The sequence below is a fragment of the Alexandromys fortis genome, unplaced genomic scaffold (assembly GCF_014885135.2).
Source record: "Alexandromys fortis isolate MF-2015 unplaced genomic scaffold, M_Fortis_MF-2015_v1.1 scaffold_89, whole genome shotgun sequence".
Classification (NCBI taxonomy): domain Eukaryota; kingdom Metazoa; phylum Chordata; class Mammalia; order Rodentia; family Cricetidae; genus Alexandromys; species Alexandromys fortis.
In genome coordinates, this window is record NW_026067973.1 from 2,386,674 (window position 1) to 2,411,303 (window position 24,630).

At 45.8% G+C, this 24,630-nt stretch overlaps 1 pseudogene; it reads left to right on the plus strand.

Annotated features, from left to right (window-relative positions):
• The first annotated feature begins 4,907 nt into the window (after positions 1-4,907).
• LOC126509967 (40S ribosomal protein S29-like) lies at positions 4,908-5,875 on the plus strand (annotated as a pseudogene).
• Positions 5,876-24,630: the final 18,755 nt, after the last annotated feature.

The window sequence follows — 24,630 nt, forward strand, 5'->3', positions numbered from 1 at the left end:
CCCAAATGTGAAGGAGAAATTCGCTCAGCTTGGTCACTAGTGTGTGACCTGGAACCAACAAGTAACTTCCTTTTCCCTCACACTATTTCCTCATCTGAAAATGATAATAATAATAATTGATAGTGCTTCTCATGTGATACATGGGAGATCTAAAATGGTCCCTAATTCATAACTGTACACACTGTATGTGGAACTTACATATTAGTGCCCATCACATGTAAAAAAATATCTGGAAATATACATGTGCACTGATACACATACACAGATATGATAAATATATATACATACATACATATGATAAACATACATAGAAATGTGTGCATACACAGATATATAATCTATATGAAAATATGCATGTGCATGATGATTAAAGGAAATCAGAGCAAAGATATTCCTCCTTACATTTTTGTCAAAGTAGAGGTGAAGGGGTGGAGTCCTGAGTTACTATGATGACACTCTGTGCTTAATTTCTCCGTTGTCTCTGGAGAACCACAGTAAGTGTTCAGACCCCACAGAGGAGGACTTCTCTGAAGGTGCTGTGAGGTCCAGTCTTCACACACACGGTTCATTTGATCCCCTCCTTAACTCTGCAGGGCAAAACATATTGAGTGAGACAGAATATACCAGTTAATGAAGATGCTTTTATTTAGACTACCTGCAATGGGGAGAATGGGAGAAGAGTGTGTCCAAGAGAAGGAAGGGACCTGAAGTTTTATAGAGGCTGGTAAACAAGAGAACTCCCCATGAGCCCCTTGGGAGTCGTGGGAGATGTAGAGGTTGCTTTCTCTGTGTGGCCTCCTGGGAGAGGAGGATGGTCCTTAGAGGTTAGCTACTTGGAAAGCACTAAAGGGTGTGGTGGGTGGGATTCCCCAACCTTCCACAACAAAGGCTCAGATCAAGAGCAATGTCCTTGAGATCACCCTGATGTTTGTAGCTGGACAAAATAAAGATGATAGAGCAGTTAGGTGATTTACTGGTGTCTACCATGACTGGTTGGAAGTGGGACAATCTGTGTACACCAGCCTGTCTGGCTGCATAGCTGCCATCTTAGAGCCAAGGTGAGAATGTTGTGTCTGTTTATTAATTAATCTGATAAATATTTGCTGATATGTTGTGCATGCCAAGAACTGTTCTAAGGGCTGGGGACTTCATAGAAATCATATCTCAGTTGGGCAGAGAGTCACGGAACCAATGAAACACACTGGGGCCATAGTGTAAGATGAGATTAAATGTTTCTTGGTAACTTAGCAGGGAAGGGTGGGTAAAGTCTTCTCAGGGGCATCCTGAGTGACCAGAAGGAGCCAGCCACACTCGCAGCTCTGGTGACCCTCCTGCTGGCATCCAGGAAGGAAGACACAGTTATCTCCTCTGCTCACAGCCAGTCCCTGGTCTGCCTCCTACAGAGGGGCCTTCCTTTGCTTTTGGACTGTCTGATTTTTGTAGTACACTATGAAATATCAAAGTCTATCATGGATTGGTATTTTGCCTCCTTTGGTCAGATTATGACCCAACTCCTCCCTTGGAGGAAAGGAATGCTGGGGTTACATGATGAGTCTAAAATCCTGCCCTAGATAAGAAAGTTAAAATGCAAATAAAGGATGAGGTGGGGGCTTACAGAGCTTCCTGTTTGAGCAGGAATGCTGTGGTCATGCTTGCCATTCTAGTGCAGGGGAGTCAGAGACAGGCAGATGCGGGGGAGACCACTTACCAAGCAGCCCCCTTGGCGAGCTCCAGGCCAATTAAAAACCCCACCTCGAAAAGCGAGGTGAATAGCTACTGAAGACACTTGGGGTTGACTTCTGGTCTCCACACACAGCTACACATGTACCCACATAAAACACACACATTTAGGTATACACACACAGTGCAAGGCTTTGTGATGTGTGGGTTGAATTGCCCCTATTCCTTCTACCTTAGACTCCAGAAACTTTAGGACAGGGCTGTGTAAGGGAGTCCTAAAGTCACTCTCTAGAGCAACAGATGGGAACTGGGAGATGCTTGCTTTGCAGTAGCCTTTCAGGCCACTAGCTAGCAGCTATCTGCTCTGATCTGCAGCCAGCCACTATTACCTGCTATTAGCACTGCCCTCTATTAGCGGCTATTATCACTTGCCAACTATTAGGCACCATTAGGTACTATTATCATCTAGCTCCTATTATCTATTATTAGCTGCTCTTATCAACCATCTACTATTATCTACTATCAGCTTCTATTATCTCCCGCCATTACCCAGTATCTTCCATTTGTTATCTGTGATCTACTATCAGCGACTATCTATTATCTGCTCCGTGCTACAATCTCTGAGCAACTTTTCATTCTCTGCTATCTACAGTTACCTACCATCTTGCTGCTACTATCTATTATTCAGCACCCATCAGCTGCCATCCAGCTGTCAGTCCTCATCTCTTCTTCCTATCTCCACTCAGCACAGTAATTAATTGCCATTATAAATCCTGAGCCAAAATTTTTGCTTACAGATGTCCATCTGGGATCAGAGGCTCCTCTTTGACACCTGGGTTTTGAGTTTCTGTTGGAGTCCCTAGGCGCTCTGCATGGAAGGAAGCCACAGACCCTCCCTGCCCATTTCAGTGTCCCTAGCTCGTGTGTCCTTAGACTTCTGACAGACGCATCACAGATTGGGGGGGGGAGGGAGCATACTTGACAGGAAACATTGGAAGTCCACTCCTGGGACTGGAAGAAAGACAGTTTTAATGACTCACATTTGCTTTGTCCAATTAAAACCTGCATGAGGCAGGATGTCTGCTCATCGAGAGTGAGGGTTCTGAAATCTGCCTACAGACTAGACAGATCAAGAGACTCTCCCACCTGTCCCTCAGTCCCAAGCACAGGCCTGACTCAGATATGCTCAGTTAACATGACAGGCACATGAGGTGGTCCTGGAATCCAGGAGAGGTGAGAAGCAAGAGCTACTTCTTGGGGGTGGGGGTGGGGTGGCAACAGTGAGGACTGAGAGTATACATACAAGTGAGGGAAAGACCTGGACAGCTTCTGACCATTGACACTGACCCAGGACGGAGAAGACAGGATAGAAAGTTCTGGCCTTGCAGCCAATGGGTAGAGTCAAGGATGCGACCCTGAATGAGCCATTTTAACCTCAGGGAGTCCACGAGGGTAAGTGCAAGTGTGCTCTCCTGTAAAGCAGGTGGCCTGAAGAGAGGGAAGGAACGGAGTGGGGCAGCCTCAGTGAGCTCCGCAGCTTCCAGGGTGGCAGCAGGAGCAGCCTAGATAAAGAGCCATCAAGTGGCACAGCTGGAATGGCCATTAAAGAGCATTCTAGAAGGGGTTTTCAAATTGCAGGTCATGACCCACCGGGGTAGTGAAATCGATTAATGAGCTGTGACCAGTGTTGAAACTAACAAACAGAATAAAGTAGAAAAATAGTAGGGTGCATCCTGAAGTGTAAGATAACCTTTGTTTTTGTGGGGAAAACATATTTACATATAAAATGGGCTATAGAAATACAGTTCTTGCTGTGAGTTATGGTGAAATGAAGTTGAAAAGCACCTATCTGTGGCCTAATTTTTTAACTTGGAAATCAAGATCCAGAGAGGTGCCATGCAGAGTTTATATAGAATGTACCCATGAAAGGAGTGGGGAGTTGGGCCAGGGGCAGGATTTTCCCTGCTTCCTCCAGGGATTGGGAACACTGAGATGGAGACTCTCTTGCTCATAGAAGGTGTTGGTGGGTAGCTGTGGATATAGGTGGAGGCATCCCAGGTGCCAGGGATACAGATACAGAAAGTCAATTGAACCCCCGCCCCCATCCTGATCCCATCACAGCCTTTATGACCAACCTTTAGGACTCTCTGTATAGTCAGACACAGATAGACTGGGCTCATATCCTACATTACCTCTTACTAGTTGGATCAGGCATGATTCCTGAGCCTCAGTTTCCCCAATGGCTACTGAAAACTCCATGAAGATTTTGTTTTGAAGAACTTAATGAAGTTAAGCCATTTGCTGCAGGCCTACAATCCTAGGTATCTGGGAGGCTGAGGCAGGACGATCACAAGTTCAAGACATGCCTAGTCTTCAGACTGACTTCAAAGTCAGCTCAAACAACTGAGTTAGACCCTGTCTCAAAACAATAGTTAAAAACAGATCTGGGGATGTAGTTTATTGGTATAGCTTTTGCCTAGTGTACGTGGACTCTAGGTTTGATCTCTAGAATTGAGAGTATGTTTTCAATAAATGTTTGTGTTGTCTTCTCTCTCTTTGCCCCTCCAATGATGCTTTGCTCACAAGGTATTGTGACGTTGAGCAGTCGCCCCAGCAGCAGAACTCTTTCCTACAGAAACAGGCCAGTGAAGTGAATGTATTCACTATTTACATTATGCAGACAAAGAGTCCCGAGTCCCTCACTGAGACAAGAATGGCATATATGGTACACTTAGAAGCAATAGGTTCTTCCAGAAACTTCCAGAACCTCTTGCCATAAGCAAAGGCTATCCTTGGGTCCCCCTCCAAGGAGCTTTGAGTTGGGCAGCAGGAGAGGTTTAGTTTGCTGTGCTATGTACTCCTCCCCACCCCACCCCACCCCAAACTGGGTTATATTAAAACTACTGACCAGGCAAATCCTCTTCTCTCCTTGTCTCCTGGACCCTAGATGGATCTGGCCAGGAGGCCCATTAATGAGAAACATGATCTAAGCCTGGAAAGGCTTTAATACTCCAGGGGGAAATATTGTTTTTTCCACATTTTAAAAAAGTGTTTCTATTATCTCCCTCAAGATAAATTCCAGCTATTTACTCCGAGCCTCCTCGATGAAAGAAGCATATGCGTTCCCCTGGGGCGTCTTCCTTGCCTGATAACCTCATAACCAGATTGTAGATGAGTATATATCAAGATGCTTGTTATGGCACCTTCTCTCTCAGGTGTGGGGATAGATGGATGAGGACGCATTGCAGGTACTCAGGCTGTAAGCCTCTTCGGTGCTTGCTTCGAGGATGGGCTACTCCTTCATGAGTGACTTCCTTGCCTGCTCACATGGTGCCATTGGTTATAAAGCATTGCACGTGACTCCCTGCCCTCAGAATCAGGGCTATCGGGATTCTCTTTGAACAACCTCTGTGGGGGAGACTGCAAGGCACAGCTTGAGGGGACCATACCTGTCTCATCCTGATTTCATACAGCCCCTTGAGATGTCTCCTGGTGTGGGAGTGTCATATATCAATCTGTTGATTTCATTGGTTAAGCAATAAAGAAACTCCTTGGCCCTGATAGGTTAAAATGTAGGTGGGAGGAGTAAACAGAATAGGATGCTGGGAGGAAGAGGAAGTGAGCTCAGACTCCACAGCTCTGCTCTCTGGAGCAGAGGCCCTGCTTCACTCTCCTGGGCATACGCGATGAAGCTTTGACCCAGGATGGATGTAGGTTAGAATCTTCCCGGTAAGCGCACCTTGGGGTGCTTACACACATTATTAGAAATGGGCTAGTCCAGGTGCGAGAATTAGCCTAGAAGAGGCTAGATAGAAATGGGCCAAGCAGTGTTTAAATGAATACAGTTTGTGTGTTGTTATTTCGGGCATGAACTAGCAGGCGGCCGGGGTGCTGGGGACGCAGCCCTGCCGCACTTATTACTACAGTCTCCTCCTCTTCCTTTTAGACATAGCACCCCACCTTTTCCCTCATGGGCAGTCTGAAGGTGAGGAGGGGCACCAGCAGCTATACTGGAGTCAACCCTTGCATGCTTGGGTCAGGGGTCTCTCTCTTGCCAAGTCTGCTTGACATGCTAGGGTTTGATCTGGAAATTCGGGCTGAGCATGTGCAGGCAGGGTTCTGTCAGTACTCAAAGGATGTAGGCTTCCTTAAATTGGATTTAACTACCTTTCTTGAGAGAATTATGCAAGACTGAGAGATCACGCTAGCATCTCTATACAAGAAAAAAAAAAGCAAACACGCAGGCCCAAAGAAACAAACATTCTCCTGAATCCCAGGCTGACCTCGAACTCTCTTTGTAGTGCAGATGACCTCGAACTTCTGAACAGCCCTCCTGGGTGCTGGGATCATAGACACACACTACCACACAGAGTTTATGAATAGCTTGTGGACTGAACTTGAGGCTTCGTGCAACGCACGCTACTATCTAAACCACACACACCTCCAGTCCCCGGGTACGTTTGCATTTATGAAATATATCTATTTTCTGGCTGGAAATGAGGAGCTGAGAGCCACATTCCTTTTTCACTTGCAAACTCACCCCCAGCCTCATCTGCCTAGAGGAGCTCTTCCCTAAAGACTCCTTGCTCTTCCTGGGAAGCACTCAGCCTGTCCAGGGCTACAGGCTTGGAAACAGACCCCTGTTCCTGGACCCATGAGATGACTCAGCAGGCAGAAGTACTCACTGTGCAAGTCCAATGACCCAAGTTTCATCCCTAGAACCCATGGAAAAGCCAGATGTGAAAGCCCACGCCTACAGTCCTGATACATTTACAGAGATAGGAAGGGAGACCGAAGAATTGCTTGAAAGCTTATGGGCCAGCTAGATGGGAGTTCTGGGCACAGGCTTCTCATCCCTGGTGTCTGAGAGGCTGAGGCCGGAGAAGGGCAAGTTACTGGCTAGCTTGGGATAAAAAGTGAGTGCACAGCCAGTATGGGCAAGACCCTGCCTCAGAATTTCAAAGGGGGGTGGGGGAGGGTGGGCAGGCCACTAGGAATGCAGTTCAGTGGTAGAATGCTTGCTCACCAGGCTTTTGTTTCAGTCCTCAGTGCTGGGGGGGGGAGGGAGTAGAAAGAACATCATAGTTAAATTTGGTACAGTGATGCACACCTGTAATCTTGGTCATCAGATGAGGCAAGAGACTTTGATGGGTGGCCTGCACTCCTATGCTCTTAGTTACCCTTCCCAGTTCCAGGTGATCATTTCTCCACTTTCTGTCTGTTTTTTTTTTTTTAAATTCTGGGTGTTTGGTGTTTCATTTAAATGGCCCTTTGTGTCTGGTTTCTTTCACTTGGCATGTTTTTGAGGTTCATCCATGCCGTGGCACATATTAGTGTTTGTTCTATGTTATTATTTATTTCCATTTTATCTATCCATCAATGGTGCACAGTAGCAGTGCTGGGGCCACCCACTCTCTGTATGTGCTTCCAAGTACCAGAAAACTGAAGCATCTTAAGTGATAGCAAAGATAGGTTGTCAATGCAAAATGTAAACTCTAGGGGAGAAGGAAGATGTCAAGCATGGCCCAACCCTAGAGCACAACACTATCAAGTGGCGGCTTCGCTCCTTTTCTTGACCATTATGCACAACACACAGCCATGAATATTCATGTCCAGACCTTTGTGTGGACACACATTTTACTTTTTCATGGGTAAATACCTAGGAATGGAATTGTTGGGTCATATACTCCTATTTTCTGTATTTACATTTATTGTATATTCTATATCAAACATTTGAAAACAAAGCATGAAGCTATTTTCCAAAGAAGACGGTGACTAAACTATTTTGATGCCTCCCCCAAATGCATGAGCTCCCATTTTCTCATGTCTCAGCAGCGTTTCTTTTTTGGGGGTGGTTTCAAGACAGGGTTTCTCTGTGTAACAACCCTAGCTGTTCTGGGACTCAACTCTGTAGACTGAACTCACAGAGATCTGCTTGCCTCTGCCTCCCGAGTGCTGGGTTTAAAGGCCTGCACCACAACCACCTGGCATCAACAGCATGTTTTATTTCATAACATTTTCCCCCTCTTGCATCGGGGCTTGAGCAGAAGACTTTGCTCATGGCAGACAAGGGCTCCACCACTGAGCTGTATCTCAGCCTACATCAGTTTGATGGGAAGAAACTGGAGAAGGTGTAGATTTTAGGGGGGAATCAAATTTGTGCAGCCACTTTGGAAAATGGCTTGTCATCATGCTAAAATGCTAAACATGGAACCCATGATGTATGCAAACTTAGAAAGCATGCTATACAGCCCAGCAAGTCCATTCCCACAGCTACTCTGGGTTCTGTGGGTGTCCAAATAAACAAGATGTCTTGTTTGTGCTCCCTTTGCCATTCACCCACAGAGAACAATTTAGGGTTCATTCATGTTGTCTTTCACCTGACCCATTCCAGGTTTCCAGGAAACAGGAGTCAATCGTCTTTAGTGTAAGCCTCCAAGGAGGACCTAGAGTGTCCTAGTAGTATAGCAGGCTTGTTGCAAGGGAAGGCAGGGCTTCACCTGAGAGACAAGGAGGAGCAGCTTAGCTGTTTGTGGCTAAGGCTACGCCATTGTCTGAGGCCTCTCTTTTCCAGCTCCAGCGGTGGGTGTATCTATTCCCATTGTTTTGAGCTCCGTGCTTTGAGCACCATTAGCAGCTCTTGGGGTTGATTCACTCCCTGCTTATGCCGGTTGTTTTTTGACTGCATGCTAGCACCTTACATTCCGGGAAGTGATAGGGGGAGGTCAGCACATTTTGTAGAGAAGCAGCTGTGGTCAGGAAGCCAAACTTCATCCTAGTGGATCCTTTAGCCCATGGATCTCTTTGTTCCAGGCCAAGGGCTGTCGAACAAAGTGGTTTATCTTTCTCTTTGGAGCTACCAGGCCAGCGTCCAGATGCATCTGTTTCCAAACAACCAGGCCTGGCCTCACTCAACACAGGGCTTCCTCCCTAGTTCTCAGTGGGCTGTACTTTGGGGCCTCTGAAAGCCTCAGATGAGGGTGAGGCTGCATCCCCCCAAATCGTCTTGCTTGCAGCTGTATTTTAATCAACGGAGTGAGACTTCTTTGTGCTCGCTGAACAGGTGAACTTGAGAACCACCTGGGGGATTAGGCATCTCCTGGGTACTCATCTGTCTTTACTTCCTGCCTCAGGAAATTGAGCTTGAGGAAGAGAAGGTGGCTTTGCCGGTTCTGCAAGCCACATTATTAATTGTCATGCCTTTGGAGGGGTGTATATTGCAGACCATAAGCTAAAAAGGGCTTCTCTTTACAAATCCTGAAGTTGTCTTCAGGTGGGGGCCCTTGGAAGCCTCATTTAGAGCTGTGGAAAGTAGCCTGTGCCATCTGACATCTTAGCTTTTTCTCACAGTTGGTGGCACATGGCAACCTTGGAATCCATAGTATGTATGGGTCTTGAGGGTGGGGGGTGGGGAGGAAAGCAATGCTTTAACCAATTGCATTGCTATCTCAAAATCAAGAATAGCATCCTCCTGGCCCAAGATGGCAGTGCCCTCCGTGTTACCTTATGGCCTCCCCGGCCCAGTTAACTGTACACAACACCACTGTCAGGCCACATTCATTCTGTATGTACAGCAAGCACCAACACCTTTTACTTGATAGCAAAGATAGGTTGTCTAGGAAAAATAGGATGTCCAAAGAAGGAAGACGTCAAGCCTGGCTCAGCCCAAGAGCCTTGCCCTAGTGCTAAAACCTTCTGTGTTAGTCATTTCTCTCATGCTATGACAAAATGCCTGATGGAGCCTCTTATGGAGGGAAGGGTTTGTTCCGGCTCACAGGTTGAGGGACACCATTAGTGGGGCGGGAATGACAGCAGGTCCTGTTACAACCACAGGAAGGAAGGATGGGAGGAGGTGGCGGTGCTCAGCTTGCCTTCTCTTTCTTATTCAGTCATGGACCCCAGGCTGTGGGATGGTGTTGCTCACAGACAGGGTGTATCTTCTCAGTGTACTCAGTCTAGAAACTCCTTCACAGCTATGCCTAGAATCCATTACCTAAGTGAGGCTAGATCCTGTCAAACTGATCGGGTCTAACGGTCACACGTTCCCATTTCTTGGGTCTCCTGGTAGTGGTATTGACTTCCTTAGAAGCCTGGGTTACTAGACGGTTATAAGGTAGCTGTAGCAATCTGAAGCTCCAAGTCTGTGGCTGGAGAGCCTTAGTCTCAGTCTTATTGCTAGAGACCATGGCTATGCAGTCAAAACAGAGACTCAAAGCTAAGCTGAGTCTAGGCTTCTGGATCAGGTCTGCAATCTTAACTACTCTTAAGATGAGGCAAGAGAGGTCTAAGTTTAGAGCCTTCCTGTACTACAAGATGAGCCCAAGATGGGGCTTAGAAACATGGAGACCTTATCTAAAAATAAAAACAGAAAGAGAAGGTTACGAATGTAGCAGAATGGTAGAGAGCTTGCCTCGTGTCGGGAAAGCCAAAGTACTGTGAAAGCAAAACACAGCCAACCACAACCACCAAATCGACAACCACAAACCCACCTGGAAAGACTAAGAACCATAACGCCAGAGCAGTGTTTGTGAGAGGTGAAGTCAAACCAGACTTATTGCATTTTGTCTATTCTAGGATGCCATTGACTGGAAATGCACCATTTTTTAAATATGCACAGTATACACGAAGATGGGAAAAATGATGTCCGCTAAATTACAACCCTCCGCCCATTGTTACCTTTGTTCTGATTCTGTATTTCGGAGATAAAATGTGAAGAAAGTGTGTCTCTGACTCCATGAAGTAAGGTTTGCCTCTAAAGAATTGCCCCTTAAGCAGTGCCTTGGAAGAAGCGATTGGAAACGGATTCCTTTGAAGTGGCTTCGTTTCTAACCTGTGGAATGTTTCTTTGCCTTCAAAATCCATTTTCTATTTATACAAGAAAATCATAGTGTACTGGAGCTAGTGGAGACATTAGCGACCTTCCAGACAGCCCCCCAGATCGATTTAATTACAGTCACACCTTGTTTAAGACGAAAAATGGTGTTTCCCAGCCTTAATTGCTCGCTCCATTCCCCACTCTTGGCTCTGGATAGCTTTGGGTTGCTTCCAAACATCAAATCCGCTCTCCTTGGTTGAAGATCTGCCACCACCAAGGCTAAAGTCACAGCAGGTGCTTCTAGTAGCTTCCCAGAGGGGAGCTGAGTAATAGGGTGGGTATTGCAACCATATGGACTAAGGCCTCAGTCTCAATTTGGATAGATGTTGTGTCGCAGATAGTCATTTGGCCAAGCCTTGCTCCACAGAGTGAAGCTCTAGGGAATGGGACTCTGGGTCACCTCGGGGCACCTTGCAGGCAGGCTCCAGTGAAGCATGCGGGATGGCCACTCCTTCCAAATAACGGGAGGGGAAAGTTCGCATAAAGGACAATCTAATGGACACAACACAGTCCAAAGCTCCATCAGAGGGCTGCATGGGTCCTTGCCATGTTTTGCAGGGACAAGTTAAACCGTAAAGAGTAGATGGTTGTGCCAGGATCATAAGTTGGAACTGGGCCCAGGGTGGCATAAAGGTACTGCCTCGCTGGGTCTTTGGCTACCTCCTCTCTCTTTACCGCGTTCTCTAACACTTCTGTAGCTCAGGGCTTAAGGAGATGCTTGGGGAGCAATCAGTCAGCTCACCAAGGAAGGGGGTCAACCTCTGGACTTAGAGCATGCTCAGTCTACAGTCTGTCTTTCTGCTTGGGCATCCTACAGCTCCAGTAGGGAGCACACACCAGGATCGAAGAGCAATAAATCCCTTGCCCTGGGGATTCTAGTCAGATTATTTTCCATCTGTAATGTAAGTGAGATGGTGAACTTGGTGATGATTGCTTATGTAGGAGTGAGGGTGGGGATGGGGGGCTGGAGATGGCTGAGACACTAACTCATGCAAAGACTGGGGGCTGGGCACACGTGTAAGAGTTTATTTTGTTATCACACAAGGTATTAAACTTTATGATGCCATTCTCAAACATGATCTATTTTGACCTTTGCACTCTTCTCTCCCCCATGTTCCCAGTCTCCTGTGTATACATTTCATTCCTTTTCAGCTTTCATGCCACGTGTTTCCTATTGCCTCACTGCCTTCCCAACACTTCTGTTTTCATGGGCCCCTTTCTAATTCTATAGCTTACACCCGCATTCACACCCACATAGATGTCTATAGATATTCATACACAACACACACACGTGTACATATACACTGAAAGCTAAGATACATGTATGAGAGACAATATGTGTATTTGCCTTTCTGACCACATAGCCTAAAAGTATTCAGCTTAAAAAATACTGGCTTTCTGAGTCACTTTTCTTAATACAATAATTCCCAGATGCACAAATTTTATACTTTAAGAAGATTTATTTTAATTCTGTATATGTGGGTGTGAGCACGTGAGTGCCTTGCCTGGAGAGGCCAGAAGAGGGCACTGTGCTCTGGAGCTGAAGTTACAGCTTGTTGTCAGCCTCCTGCGGTGGGTGCTGAGATCTGCACCCCAGTATTCCATGAGAGCAATGTAATGTGCTCTTACACTGACCCATCGCTCCCACCCCTGAACTTGATGTAACAGTGGAGGAAGGCAAGAGAACAGATTACTGACAGGAACAACTATGCTTGACCCTGCTCTCTTTGCCCTCCCATCTCTGTCTTAGACCAGTGGGTGAGACTCAATTAGCACGCCTCTTCTCTCACTGGTCTCAGGGCCTTTCCTCTACCTTCCACCACCATCATTAAGATCCTTCCTTAATCCTGTGAAGACACAGCTTTGTGTTTGTAGTGTTGCTGTTGCTGCTATTTGGGGGACCAGATTGGGAACAGCATTGGTCCAGGATGATGATTCTTAAAGGCCCATCCTCCAGCTATCATCAGCATCATCTGGGGATTTGCTCAAAATGGACCTTTTGAGATAGACATTTTAAAGGCAGGATCTGCAGCCTGTTTTCACAAGCCCTCTTGGTTGTTTGGATGGAAGTTTGGTGGTGGCTATGAAACCCCAGAGCTGATTTTTTTTCAGGTCTAGCTAAACTTCTGAACCATCTAGCAAGCCTTAAAACAGACTAGCCATCACACCTGCAACCACTTAACCTAGGGATGGCTGCATTTACTGATACAACTTAAAAAGAATCTTTCTAAGTGATTTGCATGCACCATGGAGGTAGAAAGAGAGCTAGGTCAACAGCTTGAGGTCTTACAACAGTTTCAGAGCAGGAATATTGCTTTCTCGGGATCTGAAAGTTGGTGCAAGCTTTCTTTAGGCATCCTGTACTTCTTGAGGTCGCTAGTACTTTGAGAATATGTGGGCCTCTGAAGCTCCTAGAACACCCAGAGTCTTGTTCTAGCCTCTGCCTGAGCCTGGCCTTACCATCAGTATAAAAATTACACTCCAGGATTATTTTCTTCATCTCTGCCTTCCTGTCTGGAAACACTCTAAAGAAGGAGATGACACCTATGGGATGTTACTCTCTTCCCAGGCTGTCCTGTGTCTACTGGTAAGAGCTGAAGGGTCATCCCTAAGTTGTAGAAAATTGGTGTCTTCATTCAAGTCACCCTGGGAGACTGTTGTCATTTCCTCCTGAGGCTGGAAGACTGCTGTACTGGGATGGAGCTTGCACTTGCCTTCAGGAGGTTTCAGGTCTCCCCCTCTGGCTCCATTCTTTTCCAGCGTCATTGTCCTGGCAGCCCCTGAGTGAAAGGAATAGAATAGGGAAACCGCACAGATGTACACCCAGAAGAAGCTTCCGGAGTTCTGTCACCTGAAGTGAGCCCCCCAAACCAAGTTGTTTTTGTTCCGATGAAAATGAGTTAGAGCATTGTTGGGTAATTTTTTCCCCAGTGACAGATAATTAGGAGTCTTAATTAACTTCAACTTAGTCTAAAAGTAAAATAGCTTCCCTGAGGTTGCGCAGAAAGTAGGTGGCTTGTGGCATGGGAAATGACAAGAAGCCAAAATGGAGCTCAACAGTAGCGTGGGTCACAGGGGCAAGCGAGCCAGTTACCTGTGGCCTCTCAGGTCAGTTTCCGGTCTAGACTTAACCAATATGCGTGTGTCTGCTGCAGGCCCAGGGGCTGAGAGGAGGGAGCAGCTCCTAGGTCCATCCACCTGCCCCTCAGTAATATTTGGTACTTGTGCCATGAAAGCAGCTGGTTTCCTGGCACCTGCTGCCTGGCAGATGGGCCCTGACCTTTGTAGCAACTAGCAGTGTGTTAGGTAAACAAGACCCCCTGCCCCTTCCGCTCTCCTGCTCCTGCTGCCAGGGAACTCTATTTTTGACAGGCTTGGACCCAGGGGACTGGGAGAGTTGATGGTGGGGGCAGAAGAGCTGGCACCTGCTGAACTGGGGGTGGGAGGCAGATGGAGACTAGAAACATGGCCTTTCACCCCAGCCAGATTTGGTCTGTCCACAGGAACCAAAGAGGCCCTCTACAGCCAGCCAAGAAACTCGGAGGACGTGGTGGGGTGGCTGAGGCTGGCAGGAGAGAGGCAAGCTGAGACAGACCAGGTCTGCAGTCGCGTGCCTGATCTTGTCACTGAGAAATCGGAGCAGCTGCTCTTTGGGAGGGTCCGGGGCATGCAGCAGGGCCAGGCCCCGTCCCCAATTAGCCTGATGGATGGCTCCTGTGCTGCTAATGCGGTTAGGGCAGGCAATGGCCTGGGGAGCTGGGTGTGCAGAGACTGGCCAATACTGGGTTTGCTGTAATCGCATTTGCCTCTACACAGACGGGGTGCACAGTACCCACCCTGAAGCCCAGAGGACATTAGTTAAAGTCATTTAGAAATATATATATATATATATATATATATATATATATATATATATATTCTTACCTTATTGTTATGATTATTTTAAACAATCAGTTTACTGCCCAGGGCACACACAAAAAGAACAGATCTGAGGCAGAATGCTCTGGCAGCTTGAATTAGGAGGCATGGAGGTATGGGAGGGGGTGTGGGAGAACATGTAGGAGAGGCTCCACTCTGCAGGTGGAGGGAGCTTTCCATGCTGTGCGGCCTGGTGGGGAACACTGAGTCTCTTCCATTTCCCAGGCCTCACTGGCCACTGCTTATAAACAAAATATTTGGAGCTAGGGAGGCAGCTCACTGGGTAGAGTGTCTGCCCAGTACGCACAAGGCCCTTAAGTTTCTTGAGATCCTTAATTCAATCACTAGCTCTTCTTAATAAATCAGGTGTGGAGGTACATGTGAGTCATCCTAGCACCCAGGAGTTCAAAGCCATCTTTGGCCAGTGAACAAGTTCAAGACCAGCCCAAGCTACATGAGATCCTGTCTCAAATGATGATACTGGTGATGATAATAATTTTTACAACTTTATTAAAAAACAAAACAAAAGCACCCCCAGAAACTGTGACGCTAAGGCAGAGCTCCCAGGGGCCTCACACCAGCTTCCTCTACTGTCACCCTCTGAACTAAATTATCAGTCTGAAGAGTTAGTTACATGAGGTGACCTATACTTTCATATAGCTATTAACTAAAGCCAAAGCTTTATTCATCCTTTTTATGTTTTACCTACTGTCCATTTTCTGTTTAGGATCCATCCCATTAGGGATAGCACACAGGCTCCTTCATGTCAGGGTTCCTTATGATTCCCTTAATGGCTGAGGAGACTATCAGTGTGGCTTGAAAGTTTACAAACTACAAAATCTACCCATTTGGAACACTAAATACAAGGAGTTTTAGAATATTGGTGTCTAGTAAGCCATCCTGACGCTCTCATCACCTCGAGAAGAAATCCTGTCCTCACAGCAGCCATTGCTCATTCCCTGCTCCCCTAGTCCCTGGCAACCACGAATCTGTTCTCTGTCTCTGTGGATTTGCCTCTTCTGGACATTTCATATAAATAGAATTGTACAAGATGTGGTCTCTAGTGTCTGGCTGGGTCGGCTGTTCCTCTATAGGCTTTAATAACTTTGATTCTCGTCTTTAGAAGAGAGAATTCTAGAGAAAATATGCACAAAAGATAGACAAGACTTAACAGTGGATTTTTTTTTTTTTTGCTTCTGTCTGTGTGTGGAGGCAGGATCTCACTTTGTAACACTGGCTGGCCCAGAACTGGATATGTCTTGGCTATTCTTGGTTGTCAACTCACTACATCTGGAACGAACTAAAACCCAAGTTTCTGGGTATATTTGTGAAGGATTTCTCTTTCTTGGAACATTTGAGGTGGGAAGACTCATCTTAAATCTGGGCCACACCTTCTGTTGGCAGCCTATATAAAGGACAAGGAAGGAAGAAACTCATGTTCTTTGCCTGCTTGCCCTTGTTCTCACTGGTAAGTTTATTCCTTAGTTGGTATTAGAGTTTGTTTCTTCAAGTTTCAGTCTTATACCGAAGACCAGCTGAGACATCCAGCCTTGTGGACTAAACAAACATTGAATTCTTGGATTTCCATTGGCAGATAGCCATGGTCGGGATAGTCAGGCCACAGCCATTCTAATAAATCCCATATGTATAGTCATTCTACAAGTGCTGTTCCTCTTGAGAATCCTGACTAATACAATAGTAGGCTTGCTTCAAATTCACAGAGATCCTCCTGCCTCTGCTTCACAAATATTGGGATGACTAGCACGTGCTTCTTGTCCAATTCAACAGTGGAATTCTGAGCTGTCTCGAGTTGTGTAGACTCTAAGGCAACATTTCTGTCACCTGTCTGTCAAGCAGCCATGCATTCAACGTTCATCTGCTGTTCTCTAGGGTGGGTTCCTTGAGGTCTTGGTTCAATCTCCAGCATCATATAAATTGGGCATAGTGGTTCATATGTGTAATCTCAAGACTTGTTATGTGAAGGCAGGGGCATCAGAAATTCAGAGGATCTGGGGATGTAGAGGAGAACCTATCTACACCTCAACACTTTTCAGCTCATTAACACTTGTTAACCTTCTCTGGTCGTCTTTCCAGTGTGAACTGTACAGTCAGGGTGATGGATTCTTTCTCCTTATTGTGCTCAGAATTTTCCACTATATGTTTGTATATGGGTGCCCAAGTCTTGGTGTGTGTGTATGTGTATTGTGTGTGTTGTGTGTTTTATGTGTGTGTGTATATACAGCATGTATTGTGTGTATGGTGTGTGTGTATAAATGTGTTTGTACACATGTGGTGTGGGTGTGAGAGCTGAATTTCACTGCAGTAAGCAGAGATGTTTACAGTGCCTTTGAGGCTCGCTCTGACACACCTGAAATCATCCTTTGTCTCTCTCCCTGGCTGTGCACTGGCTTGCATACCTTCCCCACATCCTGCCAGGCATGTTCTCCACCCACAGCCTTTCCATTTGCCGTTCTGATATGTCTGTGGCATTCTTGCAGCCTTTGTTTTCCTCCAGCCTGGACAATTCTTCCCTCAGCTATCTGTATAGCTTACTCCCACCACCTCTTCAGACCTCTGTGAAACATTATCTCAAATACTCCGTCTTCCTCATTCAAAGTAGCAACCTTCCCCCAGGGTCCCTTACTCTGATTTGTTTTTCTTGGTTGCACTTAGCACTGTCGGACACATACACACAGTGCTTCATTTCTCTCTCCTCCATAAACCCCATGGGAGAAGGACTCTTGGGTATCTCTTCTACTTAGGGCTATAACCTCAATATTTAGAAATGTGTCTAACACATGGTATATACTCAATAAATAACAGCTATATGAATTGCCAACTCTTTATTCTCCATCCTTTATCTCCTCTAATGAGAAATCCCCCAAGAGTTAGCTTGCTCATGAATAGCCCAAGATGGAAGCTTGGCTGTACATTTTGCCCAAGAGAAAGAATTAGCACCATTGATGGAGAGGTAGAAACTTCAGAAAGACAAATACTGTCATTCATTCATTTATCATTCGCCAATTCATTTATTCATTCATTCTTTTTTAAAAAATATTTATTTATTTATTATATATACAATATTCTTTCTGCATGTATGCCTGAAGGCCAGAAGAGGGCACCAGACCTCATTACAGATGGCTGTGAGCCACCATGTGGTTGCTGGGAATTGAACTCAGGACCTTTGGAAGAGCAGGTAATGCTCTTAACCGCTGAGCCATCTCTCCAGCCCCATTCATTCATTCTTTTTTTTTAAATATCTATTTATTTATTATGTATACAATATTCTGTGTGCATGTCTGCAGGCCAGAAGAGGGTACCAGACCTCTTTACAGATGGTTGTGAGCCACAATGTAGTTGCCGGGAATTGAACTCAGGACCTTTGGAAGAGCAGGCAATGCTCTTAACCACTGAGCCATCTCTCCAGCCCCCCCATTCATTCATTCTTGAGGGAATTAAGATTGGTTAAGTAAGTACTGTGTCAGGTTGTTAAACCACATTAAAATATTTTTTTTATTTATCTGGATAAGAACTATTTCTCCCTTTTAATCCTCCACTTTCCTAGGACTGACTGCCTTCGACTTATCTGTACACTACGTGCTGAGGAGGCAGGGGTGAAAAGAAAAGGATGTGGTCCTTGTTCACCTTTGACTTTTACAATGCGGTGTGTGGCCTGACACTAAACAACCCTTTGGCCTTGAGCTCACTCTCAGGATGGCACTGAGCTTCTGACCCTCTTGTGCTGAGCTCCCAAGTGCTGGGATTACAGGCATGTCCTGCCACACCCAGTTCCTGCAGTTCTTGGGACTGAACACAGGGTTTTGTGCATGTTAGGCAAACACCCTACCAACTGAGCTACACCCCCAGTTCCACAAATAACTACAAAATTATAATCTATAACAGGCTTTGAAGGAAAAGCATAAAATGCTGTAAGAAGCTGGTAACTAGGGAAACAGATGGAGTTTGGAGGTTAGAGAAGAAAAGGAAGCACTTTCTTCGGCAGAGCTGTCCAGTGTCGGCATTGGTCTCTTCAGCTGAGTTTCCTTTGATTAGAAACTAGAGTATGGAGGTTCTTATTAAAAATCTAGGAACTCAGTTAAATTTCCTGGTCAAACATAAAAAGAGTTGTTTCGCATCCTCTCCTGTCAGGGCTCTATTGGTACTTCTGTGGATCCAGATATACATCCTTAGCTCTTTAGTGTCTCATTCCAATTGATGCAGGAACCAGGGCCAGTTTGTGTATGTAGGGGTGTTAGAGAGACTTATGGATGGCATCTCCTGGCAGTAATGGCCCCTCATCTTTGCGTTGTTGGTTAACTCACTGTGGTGTGCTCCCACCTTAATCTCACACAAGACGAGGCATGATTTGTGCACTAGATTGGACAGAAATTGTCACTCAGACTTTATGGAAGATGAATTAACTCCCAGATGGAGTGAGTTGCTAGGATCCAGAAGACATAATCTTCTGATTAAAAAAACGTCCTTGGGTGTATGTGTCTATGTATTGGTTAGCTATTATCAAAATGCTATGTAATGTATTTTCAGACTCAGTGGCTTAAACCAACAATCATTTATTGTTACTCACAGACCTGTAGGTCAGCTGAGAAGAGGCTCATCTAGAGTGAGTTCAGACCCTAGTTTCATATTTCTCATCAATTCTGTGGATAGCAAGCTTAATTGTGGTGGTTTGAATAAGAATGCCTCCCACAGGCTCATATATTTGAATACTTAGTCACCAGGAGTGGCACTATTTGAAAGGATTAGAAAAGTTAGGAATGGGCTGGAGAAATAGCTCAGAGGTTAAGATCACTGACTGCTCTTCTAAAGGTCCTGAGTTCAATTCCCAGCAACCACATGGTGGCTCATGACCATCTGTAATGAGATCTGATGCCCTCTCTGGTCTTCAGGTGTACATGCAGGCAGAATACTGTATACATAATAAGAAGAGTTAGGAGATGTGGCTTTGTGGAAGGAGGTGTGTCAAGGGGATGGGGGAGGGGCTTGGAGGTTTTAAAAGCCCATGCAAAGCCCATTGTCTCTCTCCCTCTGTTTATGGATCAAGATGGAACTCTCAGTTACTGCTCCAGCACCATGTTTGCCACCATGATGTTAATGGACTAAACCTCTGAAACTTCAAACAAGCTCCCAAATTAAATACTTTACTTTGTAAAAGTTGCATTGGTCATGGTGCCTCTTCACAGCATAGAACACTGACTAAGACAATGACTCTACCTTAAGTTGTTCAATTCTGGTAGCAATGTCCAGATGGCTCTGGTTCTCTTGGGACCATGGGCGATCCACACAATTTTTTTCATTATGAAGTAAGAGGTGGAAGAGACTATAAAGTTTATGCTTAGAACTGGCCCAGCACTAATTCTATTTCATGAGATGCTCAAAGAAACACATACGTAAATACAAAGTCAAAGAGAAGGGATAATTGAAAGACACATGAGAAAGGATATGCGGATTCATGGAAGAGACAAGGAAATGCAACCCACCATGTTGGTTTGTTCTTTTGTTCGCTAATTTGTTTCTTCACTCTGGTCCATCCAAACAATGTGACTGGCATTGTTCAAGTTGTGAATGAGAAGGCAGTAATAACCTCCATGGGCAGGCCATTTCAGCAGACCATAATATGTGATGTTAGAAAGCCAAGCATGGAGACTGATGGGAATAGTGACTTCCAAGGATGGGGGCAGGGTGGAGTCACCACATGAGCCCACAGAGGAAAAACACTCAGCTAAGAAGAATCTGGAGCTGGCTCTTGTCGTAGGCATCCAGTACGATCAGCTGTGGCAGACAGTCAGGCTTGCTCTTGGATTGTTGCCCATCCCTCTAGTACTTGTTGGCTCCTCTTTGTCTTTCACTGGGTAGCCAAAATCTTGGAATGTTTGTTTGAACTTTAAAGTGCCATGTGGGGGAAGGGGAGGGGGACAGCATTATTTATACAAGTAGTATTGAGCAATAGACTGGGGATAGAATTTGTATGGGAGGTGATAGTGAACAAAGAAGAGATGTCGGACAGTCCTGGGGCCTGTAGAATAACAGGGTAATGAATAATGATGATAACAATAAATGCTACATTTATTGATCTCTAATTGCTAGTTGCTTTGCAAGAGACAAGTACTATTAATAATCAGATGCTATTTCATTTTAATATTTATTTCTTGTGTGTATGACACATGTGTCAGAGGACACCTTTAAGGGTCCTTGCCTTCCACCTCATTGAGGCAGGGTCTCTTTGTCTTTTGCTGCTGCACTGTGTCTGCTGAGGTAACTGGCCTATGAACTTCTGGGGGATTCTCACTGTTAAAGCTGTGAGATTACAAACAAACACTATTATATTCAGCTTTATATGGGTTCTGTGGGTTTGAGTTTGCATCCTCACATTTGTGTGGCAAATGTTTTACTCACCACAATCTCTGCAGCCCCATCAATCCTGTTTTAGCGACAGTGGATGGATCTCAAAAAGGGTTTCATCTCTCTGACTAAAGGGAAGTAGAAAAGGAAGGAGGAACAATGATCGCCTACTGGTTCAGCACCACGGATAGCGGTCCGCTAAGGCTGGCAGGGTAGGACAGGCTTCTACAGGATAAATTCCCAACAGCAGAACAGTAGAAATATTTTTCAGTGTATTATTTATAGTATACCCCATCATCCAGAATGAGTATCGATAACAAGGGCCACTTTTCTTTTAAAGGACTTGGTAGCGTGTGCTGGATGAGACCGGGGAACAGCTTAGAACGTAAAAGTTTGAAGACAGAATCTGGGAAAGAACTCTGATCTTATGCATAATAAAACAGCAGTGGAAAGATCTGGGAGCTACGTTGGCTAAGAGTGAGAGAAGCTTGCAGGGAGTATGTGGGTTTTCAGAGAAAGGAAAGGTCCTCGGGGAGTGAGGAAGAGAGATGGGAAAGAAAGAGGGAGGGAAGGATAAAAAGGGTGGGGAGAGAGATGGGAGGGAGAGAGAGAGAGAGAGAGAGAGCTATTTCAACATGCACAGGAAGAAAACCACCTTCCTTTTCCCTATCAGTCGTTCAGCAAAGCCCACACCACTGACTATGTGGGGCTGGATTTATTTATTTGTTTATTTATTGTAAGCTCGGCCACTGAGGTCTGCGTATTACATATGATCATGCCCAAATCAGCAGGGACTGCTGGAGAGAATTTTTGCAGGGCGAACTAGTGGAGACCTTCTAGAATTTGAACACCAGCATTTCTGCTTGGTTTCCCTAATCACCTTGTCACCCTAGAGGACAGGCATGGGCCCGCCTTTCCCATTCCCTCCTGTGGTCTGGCACATTGGTCACCTACTTGGGACACACATCCTCGCATTCACTTCTCCTCACGTCAAGTTGATTTGTTTCCTCTGGCTGAGCCCCATTCAGAAAAGAACCATGAGCTTTCCTCCGCCGGCAGCGATCAGAGATTCCAGAGTTTCCAGGTCACTGGCAATTTCAGCCGTTCTCTCCCCTTGTCACTGTCCATGTCCCTCAACTAGAGAGTCTCAGGCTTACAGAAATGGTCGCTGTGCTGTTAGGATATGCTGCTTGGCTTTCCTCTCTGTTGCTGTGGTAAGACACACAGAAGCAGTTTAAGGGAGAAAAGGGTTTACTTCCACTTCCAGGGTCACAGTCCATCGCTGTCAGGGCAAGAACTCAAGCAGGAACTTGAAGTAGAAGCTGTAGCGGAATGTGGCTTGCTGGTTTGTGAACAGGCTCGTGCTTAGCCAGTTTTCTTATACAGCCTAGGACGACTTACCAGGAAAGAGCATTACTGGAAGTGGGATGTACCCTCCCGCCCACCCCCATACATACCCCTGGTCTAATCTGAGCGAGGCAATTCCTGGGTGGAAGTTTTCCTTTCAGATGGCTCTCCACTGTCCTTATGTTGACAACACCAACTATGATCCAGCACAGAACCAACGTTCTTTGCCATGCAAAATCCCAGCCTACCAATAACCTGACCTAGCAAAGAGGGCCCGGGGAGGTCCAAGTTTGGACTCTTCATTTCCACAGGGTAAGCTGCTTCTATCTCTATTACAGTCTTTAGGGAGAAGCTAACCACACCCTATATCTCCAGCAGCATCGTTTGTTTTAGATCTAGACATGCGGCCCCACCTACTGGGGCTGAGATGCGAATGATGGCATGTGTGCTAGTCTCGGAGTTAGGTCCAGGACCTCAATCACTGTCCAGAAGAAACTCCTATGAGCAGTGACTAAGGGTAATTGAAGGGCTTATTGAGGAATTTGTTGGCAAAACAGAATTGTGACTGGACACCATTTGGTATAGGGAGTCTGGAAAACCGGAGAACTTTGGAGCTTGGCATGAACTTTGGACGTGGCTCTACTGCTCATAGTAATGTACTATGGGCACACCAGAGTGACTCCCTCTTTGTGCCTCTACTTCCTCACTCATAAAATAAGGGTGATTGATATGTGCTGATATATAATGAGCTAGTACCTTCGGTACTGATACCCATCCACAGCCAAGTGCAATGACTCAGTGTGGAGGGGTCTAGCTCTGTGCAGTTGTCTGGGGTCCCTGGACCCTTCTGAGTGGTGTGTTTCTAAAAGTTCAGGGATTTTCCACTGCATCCTCTGCATGCAACATGCAGCTGACAGGGAAAGAGAGTTTGGAGGATTGGGTCAGTTCAGCAGCTAATGAGTTCCATCCACATGCCACTGTAATATGCTCACATCAGCACAGGGGAGAGAGGCTGGGAAGTGACTGTGTACCTAAGAGGAAAGGGTTACTGGTGGCTGTACCAACAGCCAGCATCTGACACTTTCGTATTGTAAGCTTGTTTTGATGTTGTAATAATAATCATTTTTTTTAAAAAGATGCTGCAATGTCTTGATTCTGTCTGATACACAACAAGGACTCAACATACATGAGCTCTGGTTGCATTGCTTACTTAGGAAAGTCAGTTCTGAGTGTCAAACAAGCAACTCAGAGATGTTAACTCTTGAGTCATTTGTCAGCTGGGTGCTGCCTCCTCTGTTTGTCCTTGGCTCCCAGGATTGCTGGTTACTAGGCCACAGAGGGTTAAACTACCCTGGCCTCCAGGGATGCTCAGATACTCGACAGCTGGGTGTCTTTCCAAGGGCCTTCAACACTCTCTTTCACTGCAGTAAATACATCTGGCATTCCCTATTCTGGAAGTACAAGCAAGTAGTCAATTGAAAAAGGCGTCTGCTGATGGTGGCATGACAAGCAATATCCATAACTGCTTGTAATCTCCTTCAGACATCCGCTTGCTCCATCCAGCCCCACTGAGCACAAAGGGGCTCATATTATCTCCGAAGCCTTCTGTTGCCAGAAATGCAGATGAACCCTGACCTGATATTCCACTCAACATGCCCTCTGAGCACAGGGCATTCTTCAAGTGTTTTCCCTGCCAGAATAGCAGATGAGCGGGGCCCAGGGAGCAGCTTCCAGAGGCAGGCAGCTGGAGCACCATGGCAGTTGGACTTTGGAATTCGAAGACTCAGCTCTATAACTCACTAGCTCCCTGGCTTGGAAAAAAATCAATTATTCCTTTTGCCTCAGCTTCCCTATTGGCATACACATATACACACTGCCTTATTTACATTGCAGTATTTGGGGGCTCAAGGAATGGATCTGAAATGCACCTCCACTTACATTCTTTTTTGAATCAAAACAAAAAATAAGACTACCTAAAGCAGAGAGGCAGGGTCATGTTCCTAGCCAGATGGGATTGGGTCACAGAGAGGAAAATATAATCACCATACACACTGTACAATAAGAGCATATGGGCTGTTTCGTATGTTAAGACAGAAGTGGCAGGAAGGGCCCCGCCTCTGAGTTCTCTATCCATAGTGACCCACTGCTGTGGAACAATGATCTTGTGCCCTGTAAAGATTTATCAGTTGTATTTTAATAAACTCCGATTGGCCAGTAGCCAGGCAGGAAGTATAGATGTGGTGACCAGGCAGGAAGTATAGATGGGGCTACCAGGCAGGAAGTATAGGTGGGCAATGAGAAAAGGAGAATTTTGGGAAGAAGATAGGTTCAGTCTGCAGTCATCACAGAGGAAGCCAGACACATAGGAAGCAAGATGAGAATACCTCACTGATGAAAGGTACTGAGACACATGGCTAACACAGATAAGAATTATGGGCTAATATAAGTTA